Source organism: Vombatus ursinus, unplaced genomic scaffold (assembly GCF_900497805.2).
Source record: "Vombatus ursinus unplaced genomic scaffold, bare-nosed wombat genome assembly UNPS02004260.1, whole genome shotgun sequence".
NCBI classification, from domain to species: Eukaryota; Metazoa; Chordata; class Mammalia; order Diprotodontia; family Vombatidae; genus Vombatus; species Vombatus ursinus.
The window spans coordinates 538683-553857 of NW_020944038.1; the positions used below are offsets into that span (position 1 = coordinate 538683).

At 42.0% G+C, this 15175-nt stretch overlaps 1 pseudogene; it reads left to right on the top strand.

The window, feature by feature from the left end:
- The first annotated feature begins 208 nt into the window (after positions 1-208).
- LOC114054160 overlaps positions 209-15175 on the top strand; it is a 37708-nt pseudogene continuing 22741 nt past the window's right edge.

Consider the following 15175-nt stretch of genomic DNA (forward strand, 5'->3'; position numbering starts at 1 on the left):
CCCTCCAATTCTAGGACTCTCCGCCTCAGTCTGAAAGGCTCTGTCTGTCTCTGTCTTTCCACCTCCCCTTCTGGTTCTCTTTCTCCCTCCACACACATACTCCCCACTTCTCACATATTCAGACCCACCCACAGAAGGGAGACGAGGACTTTGTGCAACTCTGCCTCACTTAAAGCCATTTCCCTTACAAGGCAAGTCACCATCAGAGATGTCACTGGTCCTCTTCAACAGCAAGGACCAGCAGCAACTGCCCTGTGGTCCCCATTCTCATACCTCGATGTGCCGTAAGGCTTCCCCACCCAACCCACTCCCTTATTAAAGGTGCACTGCTTTGAGCATCTGGGCTTAATGTGCCCCTCCTGTGAAAGCCTCTCAATTCCCAGAGATTAGATAAAGCACTTATCAAGTGCTCATGGTGCAAGGCTCAAGCTCCTGAAAAGTGCTGGGAGCATAAATTGCAAGCAGAAAGACAATCCCTACCCTTAAGAAGCTTCCATTCCAATGAAAAGACAATGCACAAAAGGGACCTGAAAGGTGGGAGGAGGGGCAGGGCAAGCTGGAGAAGGGGTCCAAAATCAGGAGCTGAGCTGACTTAGAGGTGAGCCTGGCTGGCCTGGGTACCTCTTTAAATGAGAAGAATTCACTGATGGAGGAGGGTCTTTCCACCCTTCTGGGGCAGAGGTGGGAAGGTCACCTGATGGAGACTCTTGGGCTGAGCTGGGCACCATCTATAACCCAGGATTAAGACACTTCTTTCTAGTGATACTTGGCAAGATCAGACTCTCAAAGACCTTGACAGGCTAAAACCTTGGGCTGTAATCCAGCAGGCATAAAAGAAAGTCTTGCCCTGAGGTTCAAAAAATCAACTTCATAAGTAGGAGATAGGGTGCCATGACCAGGCAGACCTTTTTCTGAAAAGACTGGGGTTTCAGTGGACTGTGAGCTCTGGGTTGGTTAGGGGTACAATGGAGCAGTCACAAAGACTCCCTCCCTTGGGCAGTGAGTGTCATGGGCATTTTCAGCTTCACGGGGAGGCCTGGCTTCCAGAAAGAAGGACGTGAATCTGTTCTCCCCAACCACAATGCAAGATGGCAGTCAGCTCTGGATGCCACAGTTTAGGAAGGGCGTTGACAAGCTGGAGCTCATCCAAAGGGGCACAGCCAGGAGGGGCTTTAGGTCCAGGCCATGAAGGTTGATAGAAGGTTGACTGGGGGAGAGATGCCTTGGAGTGGGGTGTTGATATGAGGGGGCCATGATAGCTGCCTTCAAGTGTCCCTGCTGACCAGTCTTTGGCTGGCTGCTTGGCCAGTTCCCTCCGCAACAAGGAGAGACCCTCGGCTTCCCTTCCCCAGAGGCCATTGCCTCCTACTCTCCAAGGTAATGCTTTTCATTTCCCAGCCTGAGTTTCTCACCTTCATTTTGGACTCCACTAGAGAGAAGGCTCACTCTTCATCTGGGCCAGACATCCCCAGAGGCACATGGAAGAACCAACTTTTGTTCTGCTAATGAGCTGTAGGCCAGCATCAGGGATTTTCAGATAGGAGAAAAAATTCTCACAGAGGAGGGAAAAGCTTTGTCTGCTCCTATTTTTAAGAACTTGGGACAAAGCTGAGACATCCTCAAAGAACCGTTTGAGTCAGCCCCTGTTTCAATCCCGGCTTAATGGAGTAGTCCTAGTCGAAATTGGAAGGACTCCGGAATCCTTGCTTCTTGGGGATAGGGCTTTTGTCTGGGCTCCTTCTCGCAGACAGCATCACAAAGAATAAAAAAGGCCTCACTGCCTTTTATTCAATTTCAGAGCCTATTATCTATGCTGTTTCATACAAAGCACGAGATTTTACATTTCACAGAGAGGCCCCCCTGGATGTCCAAAGGTGGAGAATGGTTATTTGGTTTAAAGTCTCCACGGGATTGTGCCTGGTTCTTTACTTGTAAGCGGGGAAGGGCCAAATGAATGTGGAAAACAAGAGTGAGTAATGGTAATTTCCTGCCATCCCAGAGGGACCCAGGAAAAGAATCACTGAGGGCCTGGGAGATCATGGTCTCCAACCCCTTCATTCTACAGAAGAGGAAACTGAGACCCAGGGAGGAAGAGTCATTTGTGGCATGTCCCCTGGGCCTGATCACCAATAAATCAATGAAAGAAAAGCAAAGAAGGGGCTCCAGGCCTTCTTTCTCATGTTAGATTTCACAGCCACACCAGTAGCTCGGCCTGTCTGATGGGGAGGAGTGCAATGATGAATCTAGACATTACAAACATACATTTCAGGAAATGCAAAAAATAATCTATGCACATTGTTTACATTTAGCAGAATGGTTGACAATCCCCTCCAAGTCCTCCACTTGGGGCTCGAGTGCAAGCCTAGCCCTTCCAGGAAAGCTTGGAATGATCCATTTTTCCATTCTAGAGAAAATCCAGGCTCAGCATGACTTTCCTTGGACCTCCCAGGCAAGATGGAAAGAGTGTGTGACCCTGACCCTATGTAATAAAGAGAATGGGATGATGATGGCAGATCCTAATGGGTGCCATGCTCTGTGCTGGGAGGTGACAGAAGGCACCTGCAGATGACCCCTAAGGACAGGGAAGGTCCCAGGCAGCAGCCCAGAGAGATCTGGGAATGGCTCTTTCTGCCATGCCAAAGGTATTTTGAAGATAACTTCCATTTGAATTCTGTTTTCTTGATTAAACACAATGAGCTCCAGATTGGAAAGGATGGAGCGGAATTGACTCCCAAGATAATTGGGTCAGAGAGCACCTGGCCACCCTCAGTGAGTTTAAGTCACTAGCCTTGTGGTAATCCATGACAGGGCAGATTCTATTGCTGACCAGCTGCTGTTAGTGACCTCTGGAAAGGGGAGAGGAGCTGGAGACTGGGGAGAGGGAAGAACGATGTTCTGATTTTCAACAGAGAAGAAAACCAACTTGTAGAATATTGACTGGGAGTCAGGGGATTCTCATTGAAGTTCCTGGTGAATCCTAGAATGGAGGCTTAGTGGATACTCAGACACGGAAGCAGGATCTCTGAGTTCCCAAAGCATAGGCTAAGCCAGAATGAGCACATTTCATTCTCGGCAGAGTACGTGGACCAAGGGAATGCCATAGGCAAAGCATACCCAACTCTTAAAGCATTATGGGAACGTTCACTATTGATTATTATTATTCCCCCTTTTCTATCTCCATTCCTTAACGTGGGACTTTGAGCATCATAGAAACTTAATAAACGCTTATGGAATTGAAGTTAGCTCAGGCTGGTGAAGCCATCATGAATAGGCTTCTTCCTTCCTCTCTCAGACTAGCCTTGTTCCCCTCTTAGTCTTCATCCATTTTCCTCAGGCCAAGCCCAGGAAGGCAGGTACACTCAGGGCAGAGAAAAGAGGAAGATGGCTGACTGTAGTCAGAGACACGCACCCAAATGCACTGGTTCAGCTCCCCCAGCCCAAACACCCCACAAACACCACCAATCTCTGATTGTTCTGTCCTAAATTCTATAAGGAGATAATTTCTGAGTTTTCAATGGCGTTTTTAATGACTGTTTTCTGATATCTAGCTTGGAAGGGATTTCCTGATCAGAGATAGGGAATCGGAATGAAATCTTGGACTTAGAGGGCTTTCATTCTCCAAATCTGAAAAATCAGCTGTTTTTCTCTTTTCCTCAAAGGATCAGGCTGTCGGTAATTGGAGGGGAGATGGAAACTGCGGCCCTGGCGGGGCATGCTGGCGAGTCATTGGAGCTTGTCAATCTCTTCAGCTATTTTGGGATGACTAGTACTTTGAAACTCTACCCACCCAGCATTTTGTGGATGCTTCTGGGGCCTGAGAAAATTCTGAAAATAAGTGCAAAGTGGCCTGAGGATCAGAGGAGGCCTGGTCCTCTGGAACATTCTCAATATAATTCCCACTGGTTAACGATAATACTAATAATGGTGATATTTCTTCAAGACCACAGGAATCTATCTGTGCTATTGTCGGTGAGGTCCTGCTTTCTTTGACACAGACAGCCCAACCACCCTCATAATGAGGATATAGAATTCAAGAAATATGGTATTCAAGAAAAATGGTATTTATCCCCCTGTGGCCAAACTGGTTATGGGGCATTGTGCTTAGCTGGTTGGCCATGACACTTGGAAGGATGCCAGAGTTCCTCTTGGGTGTGGGTATCATGTGCTTAGAGCTGGAGGGGACCTTTGAGGCCTTTGCACTCCCTCATGGAGTCCCACAGTAAGTAAGGCTCTGATGCCTTATTATACTTTTTAATGAGCAGAGGATCACTGGTCAATCAGTCAAGAAACTGAATAGATATTAAATGCTCACTTACCAAGTGCCAGGCTCTGTGCTAAGCACTGGGGATACAGAGACAGGCAAATGACAGTCCCAGCCGTGGAGAAGCTCTAGTCTAGTGAAACAACAGACAAACCACTATGTACAAATAAGCCATGGATGGGATAATTTGGAAATAACGAACCAAGGGAAGGCACTAGAATTAAGGGGAATTTGAAAATTCTAGATTCCTCTAGAAGGTGGAGTTCTAGCCGAACTTAAAGGAAGCCAGAGAATTCTGGAGGTGGAGATGAGGAGAGACCATGTCAGGTGCCGGGGGACAAGCAGGGAAAATGTCCTGCGAGAGCTGAGAGATGGCATGTCCCGAGCAAGAAACAGCTAGAGGCCAAAGGTCCTGGATCAAAGAGTCTGTTGGGGAGAGCAAGGTGTGTTTGAAAGCTACACAGAGTCATTAAATAGAGTCTTGTGGTTGCTGCATATTTTGACGAATCTTATAGTATTTTGACATGGGCACAAAAGGGCCTTTGTTAGGGGACAGTCATTATGGCTCCATCCGATGCTACTGAATCTCATGCTTTTCTCTAGTCAACAGATAACACATACAAAAGAATCTTGAATCTTCTGTCCTTTTCCACCAGTAGTCCTACTGTCAAGGCTTGGTCTGCTCTGGAGCATCATTTTTAGACCTCTTTTTTTTCCCCATGACTTCATCAAGGATGCTCTTGGTGCTTATGTAGATCATGCTCAATGGAATTTGTTAGAGGAGAAAAAAAGAGACATCCAAGTAGGTAGTGATATATTCTAGTTCATTTTTTTTGTGATAATGTCTGAGTTTTTTCTAAGTCTTTAGTGTTCCCATTTTTAATGTTACTTTGAGAATCAGTCTCTCAATGCCATCAAAAATGTGTTATCTTTATCCTCCATGTATATTTGGTCTAGTCCAATTGCTCTTCCCACTTTGTTTTCTTTGGTGTTGTGTCTGCTTTGTTATGTAGCACCCAGAGACTGATGTAAGAGTACAACGTAGTGGCACCACCGTCATTGATGAAGTTTGCTTAATTTATTATTGTTGCTGTCAAACAGATCTTTTACACTTTTTAACCCTTCCTCCTCCTTCCAGTTTTGTGCTCAAGTGCCACTGGAATGACTTTTCTTCACCGAATATCTCACCAAACTTTCTGTAAGCTCATTTTTCCTTTACTAGCTCTTATTCTTGTACGAAGTTGAAACTGCTCATAATTTTCTACCATACACAGCTATAACATTTTACAAATGAGTTTGTATTCAAAAATGGTGTTTCCCTTGGATGCCATAACTTTATGCCTGGCAAGGAGATCACATCTTTTCTGGCTAAGGAGTTTCTAAGCTATTTTGGCCTCATTGTTTTAATGATGGATTTATATCAGTTAAACTTCCTTAGGAAGTGGAGACTGTATCAGCATGTTCTTTTTATCATTTCCCTTTTTTTTTTGGCATCAACAGATTATATAAAAAGATCATACTGGAGTTGCTGTTCTTGGATACCATATGTCTTCTCATTTTTATTCTTTCTTCTAGTTTGGTATTGGTTTTGACTTTTGTTCTAACAAGCTGGTATTCTGATTGTAGGCAGATTTGGAAATGACTCCCACATCTCAATCAGTCACTTGCTATCCATTTAAACATAATTAATTTTTTTTGGTAGTGTTAATTGGTGCTTGCCATATTCTACACCTTCTGATTCTTTTTTTTAGGCAAGTATTCATGACACATAGATATGGAGCACTTGTATAATTCAACGAGCCTTTGGGAACTCTCATTTCTTCCTGATTATGTTTTTCAAAGCATTTTTTTTTTTGCCATTTGCTGCTATGTTCACCTTTGCATTGAAATCACAGAATATTAAAATGTACTGATTTAATCTGCAAGGTCATATGTTATCTACCTCTCCATCCTCTGCAACTGATGATGGTACGTAACCTATAATTATTTTTGTGGTCTTTCTATAGAAGACTTCTTGTGAGTGCTGCAATAAGAGATGACCAAGTATCCATGAAATGCTTTGTAATGCCTATAGTCACAATAGAAAAAGTGATTCTATCCCTGCCTTTATTTGTCTCTTGAAGGAAAAGTACAGTTTCTAGTCTGATGCTTCCGTTTTTTTTTCCTGTGGCAGGACTAGTCAGTCAATAAGCATTTATTTATTTTTTTCTCCTTTTTTAATTTAGTATTTTATTTTCCCCAGTTATATGTAAAAACAATTTTAACATTTATTTTTAAAACTTTGAGTTCCAAATTCGCTCCCTTCCTCCCTCCCCAACCTCCCCGGCATTGAGAAGGTTTATTGGTATATGTTATACATGATATATATATAATATAGGTTATACATGTGTAGTCATGCAAAACACTTCCATAATAGTCAAGTTGTTAAAGACTAACTGTATTTCCTTCCATCATGTTCCACCTCCCCCCGTTTATTCTATTCTCTCTCTCCTTTCACCCTGTTGATGACATTTTTAGTGTAAGGCAGCAACATACAGGGGAAAGAGCATGAGATTTGGAGGCAGAGGACCTGGGTTTAAATCTAGGCTCTACTATGCCCAGAGAGATAAAAAAACAGTGCAAGCTCTTTGACTCAGCAATACTGCTTTAGGTCTGTATAATAAGGAAAGCAAAGGAAAAGGAAAAGGGCCTATATATATAAAATATTTATAACAGCTCTTTCTAGCGTGGCAAAGAATTGGAGATAGAGAGGATGCCAGCAATTGGGGAATGGCTGAACAATTTTTGGTACATGATTGTGATGGAATACTGTTAGTGCTATAAGAAATAACAAGGGATATAGTTTCGGAAAAACCTGGGGAGACCTATGCAAACTGATGCAAAGTGAAATAAGCAGAATTGTGAGAACGTTGTACACGGAAGCAGCAACATTGTAACAATGACCAATGGTGAATGATTTGGCTACTCCAATCAATGCAATGATCCAAGACAATTCCAGAGGACTCATGCTGAAAAATGCTGCCCGTTCCCAGAGAGAGAACTGAAGGACTCAGAGTGCGAGAGTGAAGCAGGTTGTTTTTTCACTTTATTTTTCTTGCTTTTTTTGCAACATGGCTAATATAGAAATATATCTTGCATGACGTCACGTATACAATGGGCATTATTTTACTTGCCTTCTCAATGGGTGAGGGAGAGAATTTGGAACTTAAAATTAAGAAATAAATGTTAAAATAAATAAAAGTAAAGGAAAAAATAAGGAGAGGGAGTGAAAGGGGCTAGTAAAAATGATGAAATGGCAATGAATAAATAAATAAATTCTGGCTCTGCTCCTTCCTCTCTGTATGATCCTGGGGAAGTCTCTTGAACCTTTCTGGGCCTCAGTTCTTACTCTGTAAGTGAGGGGGTTGGGCTAGATGGCCTCTGAAGGGGCCTCTGAGACCCCTTTCTTCTCTGGAGCTGTGGTCCAGTGATGGGAAGTGGAGTGGGTTTAATGAGATGGTCCCTGGATGGATATGATTCAGCTCCTCCAGTAGTAGATTTATTCATTGGTCGTGGGACAAAAACATCCCATTTAGAGAACCTACAGGCATTTGGAAGTTTGAAGAGATTATAAAAAGCATTTGGATTTTCGGTGCATTCTGCCTTCTTTCCTACCACTGTGGCAGAAGAAGCCCTTGAAGATGGTATTGTGTTTTTCTTTGTTTCATGAGAGGCCAAAAAGTTCATCATCAAGTGGCCAGCCTACAGTTATTCAATGAGAGCTTTCTCTTTTCCCCTCCTCTTCATCTCACATCACTCTGATGTCTTCTGCTTTTACCTCCTCCTTCATTCCTATCTCATATGAAATGGTGTCCCTATTTCTTGCCAAGGCAAACTCCTCTACCTGCACCAGATATGCCATTCCATCTTGTTTCTTCAAACAAATTGCCCCCTCTATCATCCCTACTTTTTCACTTATATTTAATTTATCCCTGTCTAGTGGCTGCTTCCCTCCTGTCTCAAAACATACCTATCTCCTCCTTTCTTAAAAAAAAACAAAAAAAAAAACTATCACTTGAACATTCTATCCCCTCTATGATCTGATATCTCTCCTGCCCTTTCTGGCTAAACTCCTTGAGATGGCTAACTGGTGCCTCCAATTTCTGTATTCTCACCCTCTTCTTAACTCCCTACAATCTCCATTATTTCATCTCCATTAAACCAAAATTGTTGTCTCAAAATGATCTCTTAATGGCCAAATCCAATGACCTTTTCTCCATCCTCACTCTTCTTAACGTCTCTGCTACCTTTGATGTTGGTGACCCTCTCTCCTTGATAATCTCCTCTCTTGAGGATTTTGGCACTCCCCTCTCTCCTACCTGGCAGATCACTCCTTCAGGCTTCTTTCTTTGACCCTTAGCCAGGTCATGCCTATTTGCACACAGGGCTCTGTCCTGGGCTCTCTTCTCTTCTCCTTATATATTACTTGGTGATTTCATCAGCTCTCATGAATTTAATCATCATCTCTATGTTGATGATTCTCAAATCAGCTTATCCAACCCTTATCTTAGGGCTGACCTCAAGTTTCACATATCCAGCTGCCTTTCAGACATCTTAATATGCATATTCAGTAGACATCTTAAACTCAACATACCCCAAACAGAACTTGTTACCTTTTCTCTTAAACCTTCCACTCCACCCCTTTTCAAACTTCCCTGTTACTGTGAAGGGCACCAACATACTTCCAGTCCCCCAAGCTTATCCTCACCTCTTCACTCTCTTTCACACCCCTCCCCCATCCATTCTGTTGCAAGACCTACTGATTTTACCTTTGCAATATCTCTCAAATATGCTGCCTTCTCTCTTTGGACACAGTAGGTCATTACCTCATGCCTAGGCTATTGCAATAGCCTGCTGGTGGGTCTGCCTACCTCAATTCTCTCCTCATTCTAGTTCATCTTTATTAAACTGTCACAGTGGTTTTCCTAAAGTATTGTTCTAATCATATGATCTCCTCTACTCAGAAAACTCCAGTGGCTCCCTATTGCCTCCAGGATCAAGTACAAAATCCTCTGACCCTTCATGACATAGTCTTCTCTAACATTCCAGTCTTCTTACACCTTACACCTTTCTCTGTACTCTTCAGAATAACAACACTGGTCTTCTTGCTCTTCTCTGAACAAGACATTCTATCTCTGGCTGTCCTCCATGCCTATAATACACTACCTTCTTATCTCCACCTCCTGGATCCCCTGGATTCCTTGAAGTCTCTGCTCGAATCCCACCTTCTACAGGAAGTTTTTCCTAATTCCTTTTTAATTATAGTTCTTTCTCTCTGTTAATTACTTCCTATGTCTCCTGTATATAGATTGTATATATTTGTTCGCTTACTCCATTATACTGTGAGCCCCCCAAGGGCAGGGTTTGCTTTTCTTTGTATCCCCAGAGCTTAGCACAGTTCCTGATACACAATGGGTGCTTAATAAATGCTTATTGATTGACTGACTAACTGGAGGCTCTGAGCTATTGTAAACATATTAATAACTTTTTATCTGATATGAATTCCACAAGACTACAGAAAAAAGGGTTATGTGGATTTGAGGGCTATTATATTGCCCCTAGGCTAAATGTGGCTTATTTGTTGTAACTGGGTGTTATAAATATAATTTTTAGTCTCTGATATGGGGAAGCAAAGGGAGAAGAGTGGAAACAGGAAAAGCCAAGATTGAATAGGTGAGGCATAGGCAAGATTTAGCTCTGCTCCTTCCAAAAGGGAGGAGAGAGAAGAAAAGACTGACTACCTTTCAATATACCACCCACCAGTTGTATACTTATGCCACTAAAATCACAGGTTTAGTTCCTATCCTATCTTATCCTATCATCATCATCATCAACATTTTTGTCATTATTTGTATGAATACTATCTCATTCTCATCTTTTTAAAAATGCAGTGATGATATGACATAATGATGTTTTTAAATTTTTTTAGCATTTTTATTTAAAATTTTGAGGTCCAAATTCTACCTCTCTGCATGCGCCCCCCCCCGCTCCCTCTCTGAGATGGTAAGCAATCAGATATAGGTTATACACGTGCAATTATGCAAAACATTTCCATATTACTCATTTTATACAAGAAGACTCAAATTACAGGGAAAAAATGAAAGAAAGAAAGTGAAAAATAGCCTGCTTCAGTCTGTATTCAATCAATATCGGTTCTTTTTCTGGAGGTGGGTAGTATGCTTCATCATTAGTCCTTTGGGACTGTCCTGGATCATTGTATTGCTGAGAATAGTTAAGTCATTCACAATTCTTCACTGAACAATATTGCTGTTACTGTGTACAATGTTCTCCTGGCTCTGTTCACTTCACTCTGCATCAGTTCATGTAAGTCTTTCCAGGTTTTTTGACATCATCCTGTTTGTCATTTCTTACAGCACAATAATGTTGCATACCATATACCTCAGCTTGATTAGCCATTCCCCAGTTGATGGGCATCCATTTGATTTCCAATTCTTAGCCACCACCAAAAGAGCTGCTATAAATATTTTTGTACAGATAGGTCCTTTTCCCTTTCTTTGGATGTCTTTGGGATATAGACTTAGCAGTGGTATTGCTGGATCAAAGGGTATACACAGTTTTATAGCCCTTTGGGCATAGTGCCAAATTCCTCTCCAGAATGGTTGACTCACTTTACAACTCCAAACAGTGCATTAGTGTCCCAATTTTTCCGCATCCCCTCCAACATCCAACATTTTCCTTTTTTTGTCATATTAGCTACTCTGATAGGTGTGAGGTGGTACCTCAGAGTTGTTTTTATTGAATTTTTGATTAATAGTGATTTAAAGCATTTTTTTGATGTGATGATTCTTGCAGAAAGTGGGACTTGATCTGAGTCTTAAAGGACAAATGGGATGTGGAGAGGCTGAATTAGCATGGCTATGTCCCATGAAGGAGGATCTGATTAGCAGAGCAGTTCATGGAATGGGAATGGGGCTGGGTTCTGAACCCTATCTGCAGCCAGAATGTACGTATGGTATGAGATGAGAGGGCTGAGATGCCCAATTTAGACGGAGGGAGTTGTTGCTGAATGATAGCTGGAGGCTGACAGGCTCACACCGAGCTTTGTATGACTGATACCTCCCTGGCATCTCATCATTAGGGAAGTTACAGTTCACAGTCTACTAGGAAGGACAGCAACTTGCTGATAAAAGTCTTGTCAGTGTTGAGATGCTTTGAGGAGGGAGAGAAAGAGAAAAAAAATTTTCAGACTCCATTATTGTCACTGCCCAAGGGCATACGTTTTAAGCAAGAGGCACATGGCACATCCCCATCTTAGAAGTAACAGGATCCAAGTTCAAGTACTGCTATTGCTACTAACTTGGCATGACCCATCTCCTCCTAGGCCTCCATTTATTCCTCCATAAAATGAAAGAAGTTGAACAAGAAGATCTCTATAATTCCCCTCTAGGAAAACAATCAATGATTCTAGTGTAATTTTTAAGTTTGACCTCATCCTGTGCATCACAGAATCTGGGAACTTGAAGGAACTCAGAGGTCATCCAGTCCATTGTGGACCTGAGGAAGAATTGGCCTTCTCCAACATGCCCAAGAGTTCATTATCCTACCTTTATTTGGATACCGGCAGGGATACTGCTTCTCAAAGCCTCCCACTTCATTTTGGGATAGCTTGGCTTGTCTGGAAGCTTTTCCTCACCCTCAAGCCCAATTCACTCCTGCAACTTCTACCTGTGCTATTGGTTCTGTCCTTGGGACTGGGCAGGATCAACCAATCAAACAGTCAGTTAGCATTGATTTAGTGACTTCCATATTCCAGAAACTATACTAGGTACTGGATATGCAAATACACAAGTGAGACATTCTTTGCCCTCAGAGAACTTATATCCTAATGGGAGGAAGCAATCATAGACATAGAAGTATAATGTGACATTTCTGTGTTGTTCTGCAGTAGGCATTCCACGCTTTCTGCTTCTTTCTCCCTTCTGGAAGGGGCAAAGCTTAATCTCACCCATGCATTTCTTGTCTCCACTCTTCCACACTTTACTTTCTTACTTCAGAAGGTGAAGATTTAATCAACACACTTAAAACAATATATTTAATTTAAGAATTCATTTTTTAGTAATATGATAACCCTCAGGTCTACTTGGTTCCTTCCTTTGCTTTTTTATGGAGTTTAATATCAGGCACAAGTTAGTAATACAATCGCAATAGTTCAGAGCCCCCAGTTAGGAAAATCCCTCACATTTAGACAGAAGTCTTTCTCTTTGCCCTAATTTAAATATTTGGGTCTCCCTATCTAACTAATGGCTTCTCTATATTTGAAGTAATATCAGGATGACAGAGATGTTTAAGTAAAACAAGTGAACCTAGTATAATAATTATTAGTAGATAAACATGGGAGGAAAAATTTGGAAAAGAATAGATTTTTAAAATGGAACATACCTCAATCCTAGAAGAGGTAGGGTAACCAATAGCTTCATCCTGAGTTCTCTGTTGTAAGATGCCTGCCTGCTCTTCCAAGTGATTGCCTACTTAGATCCCTCCCTTCTCTGCTATAGTTTCTCTCTCCTTTTAATTTCTCCCATCAGCTGTTGCCCCTGTGCTTCTGAGATTTTTCCAGATTGACTTGATAAGTCCCTGGTGGGGCTAGGAATGCTGTCTCCCTAATCATTTCCTCCAGTCCCTTCTCTCACTACTTGTGCACACTGATTTTCTAAATCCTTGGATGAGATTCAAATTAACCTGCCAGCTCAAAGATCAAAATACTTCAACTCTCTCTGTGGGCTCAGAGGGAATTTTTGTCCCTCCAAACTACAAATCCCAGAATCCCAGTCAACTCTGAAACACATGTAATACATATACATATTTAATATATACATATACATATGTAATCTATGCAAAATACATAAAAACAACTATAAAGGTAATCTGGGGTTGTAGTCAGTAGCGTTTGGGGACATCAGGAAAATCTTCATGTAGTGGGCAGAACTTGAGATACGTCATTCAGGAAACCAAGGATTCCAAGTGTAGAAACAGAGCTAAGGAAGGAATGCATCACGGCTATGGCGCAGCCATACCAAAGGCACAGAGAACATGGATTGTTGAGTGTGATAAAAGACCAGTGTGGCTAGACTGTAGAGTTCAGGGTACAGGGAGTAATGTGCTGAGAAGGGAAGACTAAGGCAGGTTATGAAGAGCTTCCAATGGAAAGTGGATGTTTGATCCTAGAGATGATAGGAAGCCACTGGAGTTCAATGAGTAGATAGTAGGTGGTATAAGCATTTCTGAACTTAAGGAAAATCACTATGGGGGCCCTGTGGAGAATGGATTGGAGAGGGGAGAGACTGGTGTCCAGGAGATAAAATAGAAGGTTATTGTAATACTCTACAGGGGAGGTAATGAAGGCTCGAGTCAAGGTCAGGGCTGTGTGAGTAGAGAGAAAGGATAGATACAAGAGATGCTGTAGACATGAAGATGCAAGATTTGACAAATGAATGAATACAGGGCATGAGTCAGAGGGAGGAATTGTGAATGACAATGAAGTTAGAAACCTGGGTGATGAGGGGGATGGCAGTGTCCTCAGTAGACATGGGGAAGTTAGGAGAAGTGAGCCTGGGGGAACATGGGTCCTGTTTTGGTTAGTATGAGACTGAGATGTCTACAGGACATTCAGGTCAAAATATCCAATATACAATCAAAGATGTAGGATTAGATATATAATCTAAGAGTCATCTCCAGAAAGATGATAACTGAACCTATGCAAATTGATGAGGTCACCAAGTGAGAAAAGGGAGAGAGAGGGAGAAGAGAGCCTAGGACAGAGCTTTGAGTTATGCCTATATTTAATGGTTCTGATATGGATGGTGATCTAGCAAAAAATCATGAGAGGAAGTGGTCAGACAGGGTGGAGAAGCAAGAGGTAACAGCATCACAAAAAAACCTCATAATGGAAAGAGTCTTGGGGCTGGGCAGGGAGAGGGGTTACCAGTCAAATACTGCAGAGGAGTCAAGGTGGATGAGGATTTAAAAAAGGTCATCAGAGTTGGCCACTAAGAGACTGTTGATGATTTGGGAGAGAGTGGTTTTAGTTGAACTCTATGGTTGGAAGTCAGATTGCAGAGAGTTGAGAAGGGAATGAAAGTACAGGAAGTGGAGATGATGAATGTGGAGAGCCTTTTGTAGGAGTTTGGCTGAAAAGGGAGAAGAAATATGGCCTGATAATATGATGGTAGGTTCCCAGTGAGGGTTTTTCATGATGGGAGACTTGGGCATGTTTGTAGGCATCAGGGAAGAAACCAGTGAATAAGGTGAGATTGAAGATTAGAGAATGAGTGGGCATAATAGAGGGGACAACTTCCTAAAAAAGACAGAGTGGGATCAAGGATAGACACAGAGGACAGGGATTCATGATCTATAAATAGAAATATAAAATCTTCTATTTAACAGTTGAAGTCTTGCACCACATTTTCCCTCCCTTTCTTTTCAGTCTTTTGATACTTTAGTCTGCTTTCTGTGCTCTGCAATTCAGTAATCCTGGCATTCTTGCTGTTTCTCATTCATTTCCTGACTCTGTGCCTTTTCATTTTTCTTTTTTTTTATTAAATTAAAAAATTTTAACATTCTTTTTTAGTTTTCAAATTCTCTCCCTCTCTCTATCCCCTTTCCCACTCGTTGAGAGGGCAAATAATATGATACCTGTTATATGTGTGAAGTCATACAAAATGTATTTCCATATTAGCCATGTACCCCAAAAGGGAAGAAAAATAAAGAAAATTAAAGATAATATTCTTCGATCTGCACTCAGATGTCATCAGCTCTCTGTCTGGAGGTGGATAGCATTTTTTTTCATCATGGTCCTTTGGAATTGTCTTGGGTCATTGTCTTGATCAGAATAGCTAAGTCTTTCACAGGTAATCA